We start from the raw sequence: 12,074 nt of genomic DNA, 5'->3' as shown, positions 1-12,074 counted from the left end.
TTATCACTGCTTACACTATGCTTGACAGGTCAAGAGATTCCTGAAAAATGTATCTGTGAACTTTGATTGCTGTGGGCATGGAAATTAACAAATGGTCTTAAAAGCCTGCAGTGCTAAAAACAAAACAAAATGAAACTCACAGTCCATACTTTGAAAATGAATTGCATCATTGCTTCTGAGTTCTGTTAGCTTTTCTATTGACTTCACTTCTATTGCATTTTCTATTTCTTCCATCAGGTTATGCTGTCTAGCAACTTCCATGGCCCATTTTAACACAACACATCTAATTACATATAGGTATTATTAGGACTTTTGAATGACACAGAAATAAATGGAAATGTTTGTATTGTATATCAGAGTATAAGCTAGTTATTTACAGAAATTGGATATTACCTTTTTATTTCTTCTGAAAGCTTTAATACGCATTATTTTTAAAAATTAAGAACTGCACCAATCTTCTGGAGTCCCTAAAAATGTTTGCCTGAACTTTCACCCTATTTAACCACTTTGCACCTTCAAGCAGATTTTAACCCAACTAGGCTCTTTTTATTCTTTAAACTCACCGGTACTCTTGCTCTTTCCTGATTAACATGGAATCATCACTACTATATGTGACACACCCGAAGCTTTCCTACCTTCTTTAAATTTCTGTATGTGTTTATCTCAGCTTAGAACATTTACTGTTAATGACCCTCTAGGGGGAAGGGAGGAGGTCTTTCAGGTAGCACAGTGAGTAAGAGCTTAGATATAGGAGGCAGGCAACCTGGGCTTAAACGTGGCGCTTCCTAATGTTGTGATGTCCGTAATTCCATAACCTTCCTACAACTTCTCTTTACAGATCCTTAAACTTAGAAAAAGAAAACTAAATGAATTGTCACTGTAGACAATATTTCTTTTCACTCTCAAAATGTTCTGGTTTGGGCAATACATTATATAGCCACACAACTGATATTGCAAGTTGTACTTGTTAGTAACCTTGGCCAGAGCAACCATAAGATATAAAATGTCCTAGTTTGAGTGTCATGTCTTGTATTAAGCAGTAACTGTGAGGAGGTTATAGTAACTACCAGGAGGGTAAAGAAGAGCAAGGAAGAGATAAAACACACAAATTCAGAGTAATCTTCTGAACACTTCAGACATGATTGTGTTATTTTGCTGTCATGCAAACAGGCATGTCAGAAACCTGATTATTCATTCCATAATTCCTGTGCCTGGTTGTTATTATAATGATTTTTTCTCTTTCCTGTCATTGTGTTCATATTTACAGTCACTTGCTTCTTTTTAATTTGATTGGTACATTACATTATTCTTATAGAAATAGTCATACCAAAGATTCCATTTGCTCCTCTACATTTTTTCAGTCACTTTACATACAAGTAGGTAGGGTCATGGACACCAGTTCTGGTCAAAAAATTGGGAGGGGGTGCTCTGTGTCCTTTCTAGGCTGAGGCTGTGTAAAGGCTTGCTGCTTTTCCAACTAGTGGAAATCCCAGAGAGTGGGTCTCCATTGGGCTGTCTAGACCACACCCCCTGTCAAACTGCAGGAGACATGTGCTGTGACGCGGAAACACCCTTTGGTATATGAAGCCACAGAGAGTTGGAGGCTATTGGTTATGTCAGCATCACCTAACCTGTCCTGACTAATACAGAAACTGCTACCAGGAGAGATGTGCTGCTGTAACAAACAAGCCAGAATCCTCAAGTGCATGGCCCTGGGCTTGGTGGCTACTGAGTAAATGACTATCAAGCTAGAAAGGTAGAAGTCAATTTTTTCAATAAACTTTTTAAAAGTTTAGAACTGTTTTAGATTTACAGTAGCAATCTGTTTTTGCAGGGGTGAAATATTTTATAAAACTGGAACCTGTGATAATTTGGGAAGCAGATCTTGTAGTGTACCTGATGCAGCTCTCTGAGAAGAGGTTGGAAGATAGAGCATGAATAGTGTGTGCCAGTTGCTTTGGGGTTGTATTTCACAGGGTATTAGAAGAAAGAGGTGATTTCAGAATAGAAATTGTCAATTTGCAGCTTAATGAAAGGGAATGAGGACATTTAGACGTTTTACTGTTAAAAGAGTCAACTGCTTTGACATCTAGTAGTAAGACGCTTGAGAAAGACTTTTTGAGAAGCCTACTCAGTACTATCTTTCAACTAATTAAAATGCTTAAGGGAACAATCAAACTAAGTATCAGAGCCCAGAAAAAAACATTTTTTTTCCACTGAAGCCCAAGGGATTCTAGATGCCACTATTAAGTTTAGAAAAAGTGAGAGTTACCAAGATGAGAAAGCAAACAACTATTTTCTCTATGAGAACTATGTCTCAAAGAGAATGTTAGATACATTTACTGGCACATCGGGCTAACTGGAGTGGACTGGATAAGACACTCTTGAAATTTTTGAAATTATTATATTGCCAAAGAAAGCACTGAACTAAAAGAGATGGAGCCTTAAAATGACCCTAGTCAGTTTTAGGATAGGTTAAGTTATGCCATGGCAACAAACAACAAAATACTAGTGGCTTACAACAGGCAAAACTTATTTCTCCTTTGCACACATGACCATCATAGTTGGCTGTGCTCTGTATGTTCTCTTTATGCTGGGTCCCATCTGAAACAACCACTGTCTGGTACATTGCAAATCAAAGTGGCAGAGGGTAAAGAGAGCATGGAAGCAGGTCCTACCGTAGAGGTAACACATGCCACTTCCCATAGGATCTTGGCTGAAACAATGAGAAAGCCAGAGATAAACTGAGGGGACATGTGATCCCCTTGCCTGGAGAGGCAGTGAATATTCATGAGCAGCGATGGAGACAACTATGTGTTACTGACGTCTTGTGGGCAGGAAGTGGGCTCAGAAAACTGCATAGCCACAATGAAGGTGAAATTCCCCAAGGCTCAATTCAGATGTGAACAAGAGTCAAGATAAAGGAATCAAGGATTATTTTCCACCCCAGTCGAGGGTGCTCTCCACAATGTGTACTCAGTGGGATTTGGGGATTGGTACAAAAAGTCATTACTGTGCCTTTCCTATTTTTCTCTCCAGATGAAGTTTTCTATTGTTTTTTGTTAGTTAGGGCGGTAAGAGGTCTTTTTAATCCGTAAGTCTCTGGACCTAGAAGAGCCATATATGAGCTAATGTAGAGATGACTGTGTATCACCCAGAGACCCTGGGCTTTCGGCTGAGTCTTTGACTGGCTGGAAGTTTTATGCGATCTCCCTTGGGAGGTGGTTAAATGTGGCCCATCTGTTGGAAGAAGAGAGCAGAAGGATATGCGGTGATGCAGTGACTAGATGGGTAAACTGGAGCAGAGATGGTAATGCTCACCAAATATTCCATTTTCCCTTCCATTTCCACTCATGTGACCATGATGGCCAATGACCTATGAGTGGAAGCAAAGTGTCCCTTCAAGGCTGAGATGATGAGCAGCTCACACATGATCTGCAGCCTCTCCTTCCTGGTGTGGAGCCTGAGCAAGCCTTTCAGGGAGCACACTCACAAGAGGAGAAGCCTCTGTGGGATCCACCTCTGAGGGGCAGTGTGGGGCAGAGCCTCCTGCTATCCTGCATGAGGCATGAGCCTGAGTGATCAACTGACAAGGACCTACTGTATAGCACAGGGAACTCTGCTCAATATTATACAACAACCTAAATGGGAAAAAAGTCTGAAAAAGAATAGATACATGTATATGTATAACTGAATCACTTTGCTGTACACCTGAAACTAACACAACCTTGTTAATCAATTATACTCCAATATAAAATAAAAAGTTAAAAAAAAATCAACCATTCTTATGTCAAGTGCCTGCGCTTTGGGAGTGGTTTGTTCCTCAAGCCTAATCTAGTCTATCAAGTTATGCTGGGTAAAGCTGAAAACTCTGTATAAAGCAGACTTTTTAAAATAGGTCATTTTAGTTTCCCTTCACATTTATGAGGACACTTTGTGTGGCTTATCCCCCTTATTCACCCATCTCCCTGCTCCTGGGGGAAAAATAAGTATCATAAGAATAACTGTGATGAGGCAGAGAGCCTGATCTAACCATAAAGGCACTGTTTCAAATGCAGCAAAATGTGGTTAGAGAGTTTGTTTTTCCCTCTCCACCTAATGGTGCATCAGAGGTTAGACACACTCAGGAAAAGGTTACTGAGAATATCCTTTGGGAATTCCATAATGGGCGTTGGCTCTTTGTGCATCCCTTATAATCAATGCAAAATAGCAGATTGTGGGTTCCATAAGCAAAAACACAGACATTTAGTCACATGAATGCACACAAATCCAAAAGAAGAATTAATTATTAATGATTCTGTGGTTAGGCTCAACTTCAATTAATAAATAATTTAGAATGCTGTAGACAAGGAAACCACATTATAATAAAAAATAAGCTAGAGTCTTAACCAGAAGCCTCCAAATCAACATTTAAGAGGTCATTTCTCAACATTGATGATTCCTAACAGTGTAGCACTCTGCTCAGTCCACTCCTGCTTATTCATAGCAACACCCATAGACCAGCATGAGGTCTTTATTAATATTTACATACTTCTTTTCATAAGTATATGATGGTATATTGTAAAAAGGACATAATTCAAGATGAAATCTGGCCTGATACAATGAAAATAGATACACCCAAAGCAGCTATCACTAACACATATCAAGGCAACAAACAAACTTATTTCTGCTTGCAGTAATGCCTAGACAGTGCCAGAGTCTTTCAAATCCCAAAACTACTTTAACACAAATTAACAACCATCTTAAAAAGTCGTGCTACAGCAGATACTCTTCTCATTTAATGGTCCATCTGCTGCTTGTGGCTAATGTATGGGCCAGTCGCTTATTCTAGAACCTACCAGCATTTAGTCTTCAAGATGAAAAGAGAACACCATCATGAGATGCTGTTTTCTTTTGATATGCACTTGGTAAGCACTCCTTGTGTTCTTTGAGCTTCAGAGTTAAAACTACTTCAATAGGATGTAGACATAGGAAGAAATTAATCTGGGGAGTCCAATTTGAGAATTATTTTCAAGAACCTCTCATGCCCCCTCACTCCTCTCTCTCCCTCCCAGGGCAGTAATAGAAAAAGGGAAAAATGAGTTCAAAATTCCTTTTCAAGCTTCTTTTGGCAATGACTGCATATCTAAAAACCAAGATATTTTGGATGGCTTCACATTCAGTAAACTCTGTGTGATGTTTCCTGTCACTCCCTATGCAGCTAATTTTTGGAGAGTGTGACATTAGAGACAGATAAAACTGTCTCTAAGCGTAATTTAGTTTTCATAATTTATGGTCTTTCAAAACCTAGAATTTATTCTAGGCCAGACGAAGTATTAATCATGTGGACTGTCTGGAGCTTTTGTCTGAGATGATAGAATTAGAAAATAAAGATGTTGATATAATGCTCCATTTTATGCTACTGGTTTATTTTCATTCTTATTTCATGTTAAAAGTAATAGCCTTTAAAAAATTGCTAATACAAAGTTAACAAATGTAATAAAAGGAAATAAGAGCCCTGTGAAAACCTCTGGTTCTACATTTTATTACCCAGTGTTTAGCTTTTTTTGTTTTCTTCTTGGTCCATTAAATAGATACAATAGTAGAAACGCCTCAGAGTTAAAAGAATATTTGCGAATTTGATAATATACATTGAGTTCTTATGAAATAGGTATTCTATAATATAGTGGCTTAAATTTTAAGAGATGTACATCATTTATGTATTAAGAACTGTACAATAGGCAATTAAAATTAGTTAAACTGTATTGGTGTATTTGCTAAAATAAAGATGAATGAGAAGAATTTTTAGAAGAATTTGTCTTCTAAGGAAAAAAAGAGGAGTCCTCATGCTGACATTTATTCAATGGCTGTCTAGTGTTTTAGTCTCATGGCAAGGGACTCTTTCAAATGATAGATTCCAGAGGGTCCTTATTCTAGTGATTAGCAATAGACAGCTTTGGGCTTAGAAATCAGCATTTATAACCAGCAGCTCAGGTGATGCCAATATGCATGGCCCCTGTCCACACCTTTTTTTTTATATATAGGTAAAGATAAAAGCTGACAGAAGAGAGAGATTAGCTGGATGGGAAGAGAGGAGCCTCCTGTGAGGGACCAGGTATAGTAAATAAAAATTTAAAAATTCCCTTGGTAAAGAAAACCAAGGGGAAAAAAAGCATGAAAAAATAGATGGACTATCCAAAAGTAGTTAACAAATAGGAAAAAGCTAGTCTATCAAACCTTCCTAGACCAGAAGCAAAGTTAACAATTTTAAGAGAATGATGAGAAAGGAAGTAATTGGATAACCTTAATATTATTGTATTTTAGTTTTTCTTTAAAATTTTGTATCGGCAGTTATCTTTTTCTATCATTGTGTTTTTAAAGTTTTCCTGTCCCCTCTACCCCCACTGCCCTGACTCTTCTCTGCTTGGAGAAATAACTTGTTCCCTCAACAGATGTTCTTTGACACCAATTTCTTGTGTGAGGAAAGCTTAAGAAGTAAGAAATAATAAAAACATAAATGGGGAGAAATTATCCTCCTTGACTCATGGATCCTAGTCTTGGGGGTACAAATAAATTTGGAAACAATTTTGAGGGATTCACAGACCCCTTAAGCCAATCCTCTGGATTTATTATTATTATTTTTTTCCCTAGAGTTTTAACACAGTCCAGCTTAAGCACCCTGGGAGAAGAGCTTGGACACCTTTTTCAGAAATAAAGTTTTTTTTTTGAAAAGAAGTTTCTTATAACACAGATACAGAAAGGTACCATTAAACAGATTTATAATTTAACAAATTCTTATAAACCAAAAAACCTTAAGAATTCAAGAACTCCATTCACAAACCCTCAGCGTGACTCTTCCTAATCACCAGTTCCACTCTCTACCCGAAATGAAGATACTCTCCTCACTTTATGGGAATCAGTTTCTTGCTTCTGTAAAAATGGTTTTATCATCCAAGTGTGCATCCTAAAACATTCTATTTCACTTTTCAACACATACTTGGGTTGTCTCATTTTTCTTTCATCTTTCTTCTCTTTTCCTCTTAAAATTAGTTATTTTGGAAAATCAGGTGGTTTTAACTGTAGTTTCCTGGAGTATGAATGTTGCTGATTTGATAGTCATGATATGTTTTCACATGTCCTCTGTATTTCCTATAACTTCGTAGTTAAATCTAAAGACTTGATTAGATTTCTTTTCTTCCTTCCTTCCTTTCTTTTTTTAAAATAAGTTAATAGGTGGTGGTATTTTCCTTTATTAGGACATTACCTCTCTTTTGGGATGTTAGTAACCGTTGGTATTTGATGACTGGGTCCATTAATTCACTGGGGAATAGAAACTATGACATTTTAATTCCATCACTTTGACTTCATTTATTTGTTGGAATATTTTCATAAAAATGTTTCCCTTCATTAACTAATTTGTTATAAAGTGGTACAGTTATTATAAAAAAGCTTAGATGTATATACATATCATCTTTCCAAGATAATTAATTGGATCCCTATCACTCTCCAAACTTAGTTTTTTTCTTTAAATTTGATAGAAACTCATAAGCTTAAATATATCTACTGTTTCAATCAGTTCCAATTAATATCCTCATTGGAGCTTAAATTATCTCAATTAATTTTTCAGAACTTCTTTAAGTTGGCTCCTAAGTCATTTCAACATGACCTTCGTAAACTTCAGTAGCTTCTTTTCTGACATGAAAGACGGTTTTAGCTCATTTTTTTTTTAACATCTTTATTGGAGTATAATTGCTTTACAATGGTGTGTTAGTTTCTGCTTTATAACAAACTGAATCGGCTATACGTATACATATATCCCCATTTCTCCTCCCTTTTGCATCCCCCTTCCATCCTCCCTATCCCACCTCTCTAGGTGGTCACAAAGCACGAAGCTGATCTCCCTGTGCTATGCGGCTGCTTCCCACTAGCTATCTATTTTACATTTGGTAGTGTATATATGTCCATGCCACTCTCTCACTTCATCCCAGCTTACCCTTCCCCCTCCCCGTGTCCTCGAGTCCATTCTCTACGTCTGCGTTTTTATTCCTGTCCTGCCCCTAGGATTTTTATTTTTTTTAAGATTCCTTATGTATGTGTTAGCATACAGTACTTGTTTTTCTCTTTCTGACTTACTTCACTCTGTATGATAGACTCTAGGTCCATCCACCTCACTACAAATAACTCAAATTTTTTTTTTTTTTCTTTTTGCGGTATGCGGGCCTCTCACTGTTGTGGCCTCTCCCGTTGCGGAGCACAGGCTCCGGATGCGCAGGCCCAGCGGCCATGGCTCACGGGCCCAGCCGCTCCGCGGCATATGGGATCCTCCCAGACCGGGGCACGAACCCGTATCCCCTGCATCGGCAGGCGGACTCTCAACCACTGCGCCACCAGGGAGGCCCCAAATAACTCAATTTTGTTTCTTTTTATGGCTGAGTAATATTCCATTGTATATATGGGCCACATCTTCTTTATCCATTCATCTGTTGATGGACACTTAGGTTACTTCCATGTCCTGGCTATTGTAAATAGAGCTGCAATGAACATTGTGGTACATGACTCTTTTTTAATTATGGTTTTCTCAGGGTATATGCCCAGTAGTGGGATTGCTGGGTCGTATGGTAGTTCTATTTTTAGTTTTTTAAGGAACCTCCATTCTGTTCTCCATAGTGACTGTATCAATTTACATTCCCACCAACAGTGCAAGAGAGTTCCCTTTTCTCCACACCCTCTCCAGCATTTATTGTTTGTAGATTTTTTGATGATGGTCATTCTGACCAGTGTGAGGTGATATCTCATTGTAGTTTTGATTTGCATTTCTCTAATGAGTAGTGATGTTGAGCATCCTTTCATGTGTTTGTTGGCAATCTGTATATCTTCTTTGGAGAAATGTCTATTTAGGTCTTCTGCCCAGGTTTGGATTGGGTTGTTTGTTTTTTTAATATTGAGCAGCATGAGCTGCTTGTAAATTTTGGAGATGAACCTTTTGTCAGTTGCTTCATTTGCAAATATTTTCTCCCATTCTGAGGGTTGTCTTTTCATCTTGTTTATGGTTTCCTTTGCTGTGCAAAAGCTTTGAAGTTTCATTAGGTCCCATTTGTTTATTTTTGTTTTTATTTCCATTACTCTAGGAGGTGGATCAAAACAGATCTTGCTGTGATTTATATCGAAGAGTATTCTGCCTATGTTTTCCTCTAAGAGTTCTATAGTGTCTGGTCTTACATTTAGGTCTTTAATCCATTTTGAGTTTATTTTTGTGTATGGTGTTAGGGAGTGTTCTAATTTCATTCTTTTACAGTTTTCCCAGCACCACTTATTGAAGAGGCTGTCTTTTCTCCATTGGATATTCTTGCCTCCTGTATCAAAAATAAGGTGACCATATGTGCGTGGGTTTATCTCTGGGGTTTCTATCCTGTTCCATTGGTCTATATTTCTGTTTTTGTGCCAGTGTCATACTGTCTTGATTATTGTAGCTTTGTAGTAGAGTCTGAAGTCAGGGAGCCTGATTCCTCCAGCTCCATTTTTCGTTCTCAAGATTGCTTTGGCTATTCGGGGTCTTTTGTGTTTCCATACAAATTGTGAAATTTTTTGTTTTAGTTCTGTGAAAAATTCCATTGGTGGTTTGATAAGGATTGCATTGAATCTGTAGATTGCTTTGGGTAGTATCATCATTTTCACAATGTTGATTCTTCCAATCCGAGAACATGGTATATCTCTCGATCTGTTTGTGTCATCTTTAATTTCTTTCATCAGTGTCTTATAGTTTTCTGCATACAGGTCTTTTGTCTCCTTAGGTAGGTTTTTTCCCCCCTATATGGAAATATGAAACATTTATTTTAGATATCAGGGAAGAACAGAGCTAAGTAATCCAATTTTACTGCAGCAGTATAAAAATCGTCCCTTCACCACAGTCTTAAGATTTAAGTGCATCTGAACAAGGGTACACATTATATAAAATGTAGTAAGATTACTGCTGCCCTGACAAGTACTTCCAGTCCCTACCCAGGTCCTACTGCAATACTGGTGGTCCCAATAGTTTCATGGAAGCAAGTAATTAAAAAAAAATAATAAAGCAATTATAAAGACAAATCAAGATGCCTCAGTGACCATATTTCGAACTCAAACTTTATATATTTAAATGTTACATTTTTCTCCCACTAATAAATCTTTATTTCACTCAAACTTGAACAATAAATCTTCCATACTGAAGTATCTTCCTTGCCTAATTAATTCAAAGGAAAAAACCAAAATGATTAGTAAAGAAAGATGTAGGGATTAACACACCCTTTTAATTTGTGTTAAATATTTTTAAGGTTTAAAAATTGTTTAAAAATTTTAATTTCTAGTAAGAAAACATTATCTGATTGAATACCCTAATGGAAAACCACTGTAAAATGTTTCAGCTGCTTTGGGGGCGGAGGGGTAGGGATTATCTTCAAAGCACCCCACCTTTCTTCATGAGAAGGTCAGAGGTACACTGGTTTGTATTATTGCAACATCCATGAGGTGATCTAAGTTGCTTTTCCTTCAGCAGGGGCTTTATTTGTCAGAAGGGCATTATGCTTGACCTTCAAATTTGCCTGACAATTTACTGATGAGATTTATAACCTTTGGGTTGCTCTGATATATTGACATATTTCCCAGATTCTGAGCCACATCCTGGAAGGCCACCATAACTTCTGGATCCTGTATGGCTGCAAGAACCTATGGATCACTAAGATTTTCACTGAGCCCAGGCATTCCTGCCATTCCAGGCATGCTCCCTCCCATTCCAGGCATTCTCCCTCCCATTCCAGGCATTCCTCCAGGAAAATTACCAAGCATTCTGCCAGGAAAGCCACCTGGAAAAGAGCCATACTGAGCTCCTGATTGTCATCTGACTTCTTCCTCCCTCTGGGCTCTCTCATGTTCTTCCCTAGCCTTCTTGACCCTTTCTGTTCTTTCTTTGAGCTCTCGCTCTTCATGTATTCACTCATACTTTCTCCTATGTTCAGCAATTTTCTGGGCCCTTGGTTGAACTTCTTTCAGCATTGCACTAGTATCTTCATCATAATCCAGCTTACAGGCATGGGCAAGATCATGGGCAGCTTCTTCCCAATGGCCCAAAAGTCTGTGTGCTTTCCCTCACCACTTGTATGGCTGAGCAGAATCAGGATTTATTTCAATAGCTCTGTCACAGTCTCGGAAGGCAGCATTTGGCTTCTGTAATTTGATGAAGACACTTGATCTCTTGGCATACAGAATGGCCAAATGAGGATTTAGCTTGATGGCATCTGTGAACAAGTCAATGGCTTTCTATAGTTCACCATCATTTAGGGCATCAGTGGCAGACACTTTTTTTTTATCATTTGCCTTATCCATCATCTCCTCAGTTATCTCTACATTTTCATCTCCCATTTCTTGAGGGGCATCAGGGTCTGGTTCAATCACAACTTCATTGTTAATTTCTAGATCACTTTCCTCACTTGATGGTTCGTCTGTCTTTGTTTTCCTCCTCCTTCTTACTGTTTTTTCTTCCTTGGTATTTTCTTCCAATTTAGTTTTATGAGTAGCAGGTGGTATTTTACCCCCCATGCTCTCCACCCACTCCCTCAGGAAGCACATTTCCTTGGTGTGCAGAACACTTGGGTCCTGCTTGCACATTTTCACGAAGGCTCGAAGCTCGCTCACTTTCAGGGGCTCTATGATCCGGAGGCGGCGGGAGGCAGCAGGAGGTGGCGGGTGCAGCGGAGGCTGAGGCCCAATCCCAGGCCCAGGTGCTAGCTCAGCATGACAGCATAAAGGGGGCGGCTGCTGTGAGGCAAAACAGACTAGAACCTCCCTGGCCGCTGGCTCTGCCGACCCAATGGTCTTGTGACCCTGGGTCCTTCACCCATTCATTCCTACTCTCTACCACTTTCCTGCACACTGGCTAGAATCTTCTAGAAGTGTGGCTGTTCCTGCTGTTGCTTGCCTCTCCATGCACACCTCTCCATGCACGCATTCTTATATTCACTCAGAACCAGTGCTCTCCTTAGGTAGGTTTATTCCTAGGTATTTTATTCTTTTTGTTGCAATGGTAAATGGGAGTGTTTCCTTCATTTCTCTTTCAGATTTTT

At 38.6% G+C, this 12,074-nt stretch overlaps 1 pseudogene across 1 annotated transcript; it reads right to left on the bottom strand.

Annotated features, from left to right (window-relative positions):
- Nucleotides 1–10,533: 10,533 nt before the first annotated feature.
- Nucleotides 10,534–11,684, bottom strand: LOC309814690 (hsc70-interacting protein-like; annotated as a pseudogene). Its single transcript has one exon. The product of its transcript is annotated as a hsc70-interacting protein-like (transcript).
- Nucleotides 11,685–12,074: the final 390 nt, after the last annotated feature.

The sequence above is a fragment of the Mesoplodon mirus genome (genome assembly GCF_964341445.2).
Source record: "Mesoplodon mirus genome assembly, chromosome: 13".
Taxonomy (NCBI): Eukaryota; Metazoa; Chordata; class Mammalia; order Artiodactyla; family Ziphiidae; genus Mesoplodon; species Mesoplodon mirus.
This window is presented reverse-complemented; position numbering and strand designations above follow the sequence as displayed.